Source organism: Narcine bancroftii, chromosome 7, assembly GCF_036971445.1.
Source record: "Narcine bancroftii isolate sNarBan1 chromosome 7, sNarBan1.hap1, whole genome shotgun sequence".
NCBI classification, from domain to species: domain Eukaryota; kingdom Metazoa; phylum Chordata; class Chondrichthyes; order Torpediniformes; family Narcinidae; genus Narcine; species Narcine bancroftii.
The window spans coordinates 959,251-967,788 of record NC_091475.1 but is presented as its reverse complement, the minus strand read 5'-3'; the positions used below and the strand labels follow the sequence as shown (position 1 = coordinate 967,788).

At 41.7% G+C, this 8,538-nt stretch overlaps 1 long non-coding RNA gene across 1 annotated transcript; it reads left to right on the top strand.

The window, feature by feature from the left end:
* Window positions 1–786: 786 nt before the first annotated feature.
* Window positions 787–7,863, top strand: LOC138739744 (uncharacterized). Its single transcript, XR_011342383.1, has 3 exons — window positions 787–849; window positions 4,545–4,609; window positions 7,800–7,863. It is a non-coding gene; the product is annotated as an uncharacterized lncRNA (long non-coding RNA).
* Window positions 7,864–8,538: the final 675 nt, after the last annotated feature.

The following is an 8,538-nucleotide window of genomic DNA, read 5'->3' as shown; positions in this document are numbered from 1 at the left end:
CAACGCTACATTCCGTCAGAAATCTTGGCACAGCTGACAATTGGTTCTGTGAATGTGGTTTAACTCAATATGGTCAATTTTACTCGTACTATCAGTGGAGAAAGAAATAAGGATGAGGTTTATTTGCAACTCCATCACATGCCAGAAATTGTTGGAATCAGAAATTGTTGCAAACAGGGTGTTTCACAGCATCTGAAACTTGGCTCCAGATCAAAAGATGATTTTCAGTTGTAACATTATTTTCCAAACAGAATGCAGTGCTTGGATCAGAATGTTACTTCAATTAAATATGTGGTCAATCTGCTGAGTGTGAGAGTGGTCAGTATGCTTGGTTGCCTCCAAACAGATCAGTTTGCAATACAGGCAGCATCGAGTTCCTGAAAGTCAGTGATAAAGAGATTTTCCTTTGGTAAATATAATCATTATTCTCTGTGTTCTTCCCCCACTCACTCTCCTCACTCAATTGCTATTGGAATTTTGTGAATACTTGCCAAGGCATTCTTTCTAAAAAAACAAAAATCAGCGCCAAATGTGATGCAATCAGGTTTATAGCATTTAATGTTATCACTGTTTTATGTTAGGTTAAATCTTCAAGAGATTTCCTTATGAATGGGGACTGGACAAATTCTTAGAGGCATGAAGTTGCTGGAACAATGCCTCCTCTATGACATTTTACCATTCCGTTGAGATTCTATTAATTCGATGGCAAATTGCTGGAGTTTTAGCTAATGAGGTAACAAATGTAATATGTGACCACATGAACATTTCTATAACCATAGAAAATAAGGACACCGAAAGATACAGAGCAAATGACAAAAGGAAGAATAAAAGAAGAAGAAAAGAACTGAAGTATGGGGATAAGGAAACGTGCAGTACCCAAAAGTGCAGGTCAAGCAGCATCCATAGGGTGCAAAGAACAGACAATATTCAGGCCTGAGCCCTCCTTCAGGAGTGCCAAAAGCCAAGGAGATGTTTGAATGAAAAGGTGGGGCATGAAGGGAGGAATGCAGGCTCACAGGAAAATGGATATAGGTGGGAGGGTAGAGCAAAAGAAGCTGAGAAGTGAAATGGGGAGCGGGCAAAGGACTAAGGAAGATAGCTCTGATAGAATGGAAGGGGTGTGGACAGGAACCTGGAGGAGCTAAGACAGAATATAAGGTGTTACAGATGAACTCAGCTTGGGAGAACACAAGGCCATGGCCAGATTTGTCAGTGTAGCAGGTGTTGAAGTATTTGGCCACTGTTGCAGTGCACAGACCAAAGGCACTCAAAAAAAGCATTCTCAAGTCTGCATCTTGACTACCTGCTGTACAGGAGGCCACATCAGGAGCCCTAATGCAGTGAATGGCCCCTAAAGATTCACAGGTGAAAGTGTTGCCTTACTTGGAGGGACTGTTTAGGGCCTGGAACAGTGATGGAGGAGGAGGTGTGAATGCAAATTCTTGTTACTGAGGTAGGTACCAAAGCAATGATTGGTGGGAAGAGATGAGTAGAGAAGCAGATTGTGGAGGGACCAATCCCTATGGAGAGCAAAGAGAGGAGTGGAAGGTCCATCTGGTGTTGGGATTGTGTTGTAGGTGGTGGCACTTGCGGAGAATGAAATGTTGGATGAAGTGGCTGTTGGATGTGAGGAACCCTGCTCATTGCATCTGAGATAGAGAAGGAAAGAGGACAGGGCAGATGAGTGGGAAATAGAGGTGATATAGGTAAGGGCTGACTTGATGGAAGTAGAGGGGAAGCTGAGTTGTTAGAAGGAGGAAGACATTTTGGATATCCTGGGATTGAAGGACTCATCCTGGAAGCAGACGTGACAGAGACAGAGGAATTGAAAGGAATAGAATCCTTCCAGGAAATAGGGAGTAAAGAGGTCGTCAATGTAGCTGCAGGAGTTGGTGGGTTTGTAAATGATGTCTCCCAAAATAGAGATAGAGAGATTAAGAAAGATGGACCAAATGAATTTTACATTGAGGTGGAAGCTGGCAGCCAAGTTCATAACGTTGACAAGCTCATCATGAGTGCAGGAGCCAGCACCAACGTAGTCATGAATGAAAAGAAAGACAGAGTTGGGACCAAAGCAAGTACCCGTGGCTATACCTTTGACCTGGAGAAAGTGACATGAGACCAAGAGTGAGGACATATTCTGCCAGGCAGAGGAGGGAATTGGTGGAAGAGGACTGGTTAGTTCTGTTATTAAGGATAAAGCAAAGAGCCTCAAGGGGCTGAAAATAAGGTGGTCCAGCCCAAGGAACTGAAAGCTGTCAAAGCAATGGAAAGCCTGCAAGGATGTGGGTGATGTTTTGGAATAAGTTAATAAAATTATGATAAAATATATCTTAAAAGGGTAAGATTGTAAGGTTTAGTTGTCAAGTCGGGAGGATAAAGATTGTGAGATTTAGTTGTTAGGTCACATTTCACAAACAAATATCTCATTAGCTATGAAAGGGTAGACTTTGTGTCTGCAGTTGGTTTTGCAGAGACAGTGGAAGTGTTTGTGAGAGTTTTACAAGTAGGTGCTAATGGAACAGCATGTTTGAACAGTGTCCAGGCTCAAGAACTGAGAAATCTTTTGGTACTATTCTGATTGAAGTTTGCTATCCTAAGAGGGGCCATGTGGTTTTGCAAACAGAGAGAAAGCATCCATTGTTTGAAAGAGTATTCTGCAACAATTTGTAGTAAAGGCTGCAAGTTGGCAGATCTGCAGCACAACCCCATTTCAAGAGAGGTTCTGAGTTCAGTCTGTTCTAAATCTCTGTCATCGATTGCAGAGATTGTGGCTGGTTATTGTGTTTCTCTTGGAATAGGGGGAAAATAACTCCTTGTTTTGACCTTGAAGAAGAGGTTATCTTTTGGAAAAACCCAAGAGGGGGCAAGTTCTTTCAGTAAGACACTTCAGTTGCTGATTGAAGGAGATCAGCTTGTGTGTCCAACAAACAATGAGAATCTCTCTGAAACCAACAAAGACCTTCCTGAATGGTAAAAACTTAAGTTAAAGCACCAGAGGCTGGTGACTATAATATCTGTTAAATTCTGTGCAAAGATTGGAAATTGCCTGATCCCAGTCAGCTTGGAGAAGTGAAAAGTGAATGATTGGACAGTGAAAATGAACAAACATTACTTGTATGTGTGCTTAGAATTAGACGGGATTAATTTAGATGAAGTTAATAGTAATAAGTTAAGTATTGATCTCATTGTTATGTATTAAGAAAATAAACCAGTTTTGTTTCAGTAACTATTGTCTTGGTGAATTTCTGTTGCTGTTAGTTTTTGAGACTCGGAACAGAGGGAAACAAATGGATGAGTTGAGATAGATGATATCAGTTCGGTGGGGCAGGAGCACTTGGATAGCAATTGGGTTTGTGAATCTTGGGGAGAAAATAAAACTGGGCAGTGTGGGATTGGGATACAATAAGGTTAGGTGCTATGGAAGGGAGATTAGCAGAGATGAGAAGGTTAGTGATGGTGAGGGAGACTGTGACCTGAGGTTTCTTGATAGGATCCTGTTCAAGGGGAAAGAGGAGGCGGCTGAGAACCATCGTCTGGACTCAGCAAGGTAGAGGTCAGTGAGTGGCAGATGACAACAGCACCACATTTGTCTGCGCATTTGTTAGGGATTAGTGCAAAGAGAATGGATGGCAGTGCGTTCCAAGGGGGTAAGATTGGATTGGCTGAGCAGAATAGTGAACTTGAGGCAGTTAATGTCTTAGGGGCACATTAGGAGATGAAAAGATCCAGAGCAGGCAGAAAGCCAGAGTGAGATGTCCAAGAGGAAGAAGAAGTCGGCTTAAGGCAGGAGAAGGGGTCCTCAGTGGGGGGTGGAGATTCCCTGCTGAAAATGTGGGCTTGGAGACAAAGACGGCAGAAGAAGAGCTCAACATTGTGGTAAGGATGAGACTCATTGAGCTGTGAGCATAGTGGGACAAAGGTGTGGCCTCTACTGAAGACAGAGCATTCTGTCTCAGAGAAGGGAAGGTCGGAGGGATAATGAAGACCCATCTGGGGTTAGAGTAGTGGTCAGCAGGGTAGAGGAGGTCTGAAGAGGGAGGAGGATTGGGGGATCAGAGGAGGAAAGAGGAGGTCTGATTTGAATAAGTCACATTGAACTATCAGTAAACTTGATGCACTGAGTCTGACAATCAATATTAAATCCTGTTGTGATGGTCATCAAGCCCACAAGTGTTTCAAATAGCATGAAGGGTAAACAAGCATTAAGTCCAAAATATAAGGAGAAATCAGCCTAAAAGATTACTTTATATTTTCCTGGTTAGTATATTGAATAGAACTATTGAGGTTGTGTGGAAAATGTGGTCTTTAATGATGTGCACTTTATATAACGCCTGCAAAAGTTTAATTTGGGGCTTACATTCAAAATTGCAGAACATATAAATAATATACTAAAATAAATCACATTCATATGGAACTTTAATCTTGGAATGAACAATTATTAACCTGGTTAACATGATGTTTGCTGGTTTGTGTGTCAAAATTATAAAAATATCTGGACTAAACTGAAGAGCAATACACAATCATGTTTCTTCTTTCAACAGCAAAGCTAAAATTCCAAAGGTTAAAAATTAACAGAGTGAATCCAGCATCATGATTTGAATACTAGGTAGGTCAAGTGATCACAGTAACTACTAAGTAGAACCATAGTACAGTACAGCACAGAAAACAGGCCATTTGGCCCTTCTAATCTGTGCCAAAAACATCATTTTGCTAGTCCCACTGACCCACACCCGTTCCATAACCCTTCTGACCTTTCCTATCCATGTGTCTATCCAGTTTATTTTCAAAACTTAAGAATGAGCCCACATTTACCATGTCAGATGGCAACTCGCTCTACACTCCCACCACTCTCGGAGTGAAAAATGTTCTCCCTTATGTTTCCCCTAAACCTTTGCCCTTTCACCCCAAGTCCATGTCCTCTTGTATTTATCTTTCCTAATCCAAGTGGAAAGAGCCTCCTCGCATTTACTCTGTCCATACTTCTCATACTTTTGTAAACCTCTATCAAATCTCCCCTCATACTTCTATGCTCTAAGGAATTAAGTTCCAACCTTTTTAATCTTTCCCAGTAACTCAACTCATGAAGACCAGCAACATCCTGGTAAATCTTCTCTGCACTCTTTCAGTCTTACTGATATCCTTCCTTTAGTTAGCACACGATATTCCTAATCTGGCCTCACCAATGTCTTAGACAACCTCACCATAACATCCTAACTCCTGTACTTAATACTTTGATTTATGAAGGCCAAGATGCCAAAAGCTTTCTTTACACCCCTGTCGACCTGTGACGCCACTTTCAGGAAATTACGTATCTGTATTCCCACATCCCTTTGTTCCTCCGCACTCCTCAATGCCCCACCATTTACTGTATGTGTCCTACCTTGGTTTGCTCTTCCAAAATGCAACATCTCACACTTCTCTGCATTAATTTCCATCGGCCATTTTTCAGCCCATTTTTCCATCTGGTCCAGATCCCACTGCAAGCTTTGAAAACCTTCCTCACTGTCCACAACGTCTCCAATCTTAGTGTCATCAACAAACTTGCTGATCCAATTTTCTACATTATCATCCAACCCTTTCATGATTAAACATTTTGAGGAGAAACTATTCTAATTATTTAAAATGAATTTTAAACCATAATTTCTTGGGAACTTCTATAGACATAGATTTCAGAGCATTCAAGAAATTCTACCCATCGTTCTTTCTTCATTAAAGTTATAATGAATTACCAAGCATATATTGCAATTGCAGAAGGATCAAGAGTTGTGAGGTAAAGTTGCATCTCTAAAAAATTCTGGTTAGACCAAACAGAGAATATTGTCTTCAGTTCTAGTTGCCTCATTGCAGGAAGGATGTGAAAGTTGAAGAGAAGGTGCAGAAGAGATTTACTGGGATGTTGCCTCGATTGGAAATATGTCTTCTAGGGCAAGGCTAGCAGAGCTGGGGCTTTTCTCTTTGGACAAAAAAAGATGAGAGGTGACTTAATTGAATCTACAAGAATAATGAGAGGCTTAGAGAGGGTGGACGAGTAGCTTTGTTCCACAGGGTGAAGGACATCTTTACTAGGTGAGGGAAGGAAAGTGTAGGGAGAGTCAGGGGTAAGAGTACTTGGAATGCATTGCCAGTGGTGGTACAATAGGGACCTAAAAGGCTCTTAGACAGGCATATAGATACAAGAAGAACAGAGGTTTTTGGGTATTCAATAGGGAAGGTTGTTGAGTAGGTTTCTATCAGTCTGCACATCTTCATGGGCTGAAAGGCTTGCGTTGTGCTGCGATGTTCTATGGTCTGTGCAATTCTATGACACCGCCAGCCACCTGAGTTTGAATCCGGTGTTGTCTGGAAGTAAGGAGTTTGTATGTTCTCCCCATGTCTGTGTGAGTTTCCTTCGGGTGCTCCAGTTTCCTCCCATCCTCTAAAAATGTGGGGTTTGTACGTGTATTTGGGGAGCATGGGCTTGTGGGTCAGAAGGGGCCATTACATGCTGTATATCTAAATGAAAATGAAAATTAAATGTCAAAATATTGCACAATTTTTATATCGTTGGGGTTGTGCAATGTTTATTTGGCCTGGTTTTATTTGTTCATGCTTATGAATTATGGCCCTTGGATATGGTTTCTTTGTTCGACTGTTCCAACTTTGAAAGGTAGCATGTCAGTAGGAGACTGATGGAACACTCCAGAGAAATAACTAAATGGCTGTTAAAGCCATTGATGCCATTTTTTCTGGGCACCACACCAATCACTTGCTGGAGAACACCCACGATGCTTGCAGCAGCTCTTCAAATGTCTGTTATACAACCTGTGAAATATTCTCCTGTCAGCTCATCATTTTGATGTCCACACTACACAGGAGTCTGTGTAAAACCATATGTTTTGGCTTTAATTCTGTGGATTTTGTTTTCATTTTTACTCCTCCAATTATACATTATTCATTTGCCGATAGTTTACCACCAATATTAACGTTTGTGATGTTTTACTATCCGAAAAATGATATTGCTGCAGTGATGAATCTGACAACATGGACATAAATCATTGCTATGAAAGCATTTGACAAGTAATCTAATAGAAATAGTAGAGCATAACTCGGCCAATGTCACGTGCTTCTTACGACTTCATCCCCAATTGGTTAAAACAAGAATTGGTTAATATGCGGATTTACCATTGACCTAATCTTTTAGCACCATGACAGAAACAGTCCACTTATCAGCATACCTTGTGAATATTTTTCATCCACTTGGAATTTTTTGACTGTGTGAATTAGTGGGCAGCATATTTGGCGAAGTGGTGAGGGCAGTGCTATTACACGGTCAGTGATTGGGATCAGGGTTCAAATCCTGCACTGTCTGTAGGCAGTTTGTACGTTCTCCCCTTGTCTGGGTGGGTTTTACCCAGGGACTCGGTGGAAAAATACCGAGGGTTGTAGGTTATTTGGGTGTCATTTGGAGGGGGGGGGGGTGGAAATGGGCTTATGGACAGAAAGATCCTGTTACCATGCTGTATGTTTAAATTTAAATTTAATACCATTGCTGCAAAATCCTAATTCTCCAGGCACCTCACCAGTATGATCTATTGGGCTTGTCCATAGATAGCGGAGGGTAAGATGTGATGTGTCTCACAATAACCATTTGAAAGGTGAAACTAAGGATGTGTCTGCATATGTTCAGCCCAAAGCATTAAGGAAATAAGCATTCCCTCCAGTCCAACAAAGTTTAAATTTTGATGCATGGCCCTATGGAAACAATTGAGTTGTTAAAGTTATGTGGAGACATAAACAAATCCTTTTGTGACTACTAGGTATCTAAATTGAATGAATTAAGCGTGAATTAAGATGGGATTGTAATGCCGGCAAACCAGAACGGTAAGTGTGAGAAATTGAACTGAGACACAACAGACTGTCGACACTAGAATCCAGCGCAAAACTAAACTACTGGAAGCATTCAGTAGATGAGGCAGGCATCTATGGGAACAAAGAAATCAAAGCCCCTCATCAGGGCTGAGAGAGCAGAGGGAACATGACCAATGTCTAGGATGGGGTGAGTCAGAAGCTGGTGGGTCGTGGTTAGAAGCAGATTAGGGGAGGGGGGATTGGGAAGGAGGAACAAAGGGCAGATGGAGCAAAGTGTAGAAGGTGGAGGAGAGAGTAATGAGCCGGAGGCTGGTAGAGCCAGATGGATGAGTAGGGGGGATGGGTAGACAGGTAGACAGAGAGAATGGCCATTAGGCAATGGCATAACTAAATAAGGGCGTGATGATGGCCAGATGTAAAGTGTGGGGAAGGGGAACCAAGGGAAAAGAAACACAGATAAATGTGTGGGATAAAACATGAAAGTCTACAGTCTACATGAAGTAAAAATATAAACATTGAATCAGGAGGTAGGGTTTTGAGTCTTGAAAACAATGGGGGCAGGGAAAGAAATTCCAGGTGGCCCTGTGGGGGTGGGTAAGGGCCAACATGGGCAAGCCGGTTACCTGAAATGGGAAAATACAATGTTTATGTAATTGAACTATAGATTTTAAGATGCATTGTCAAAGC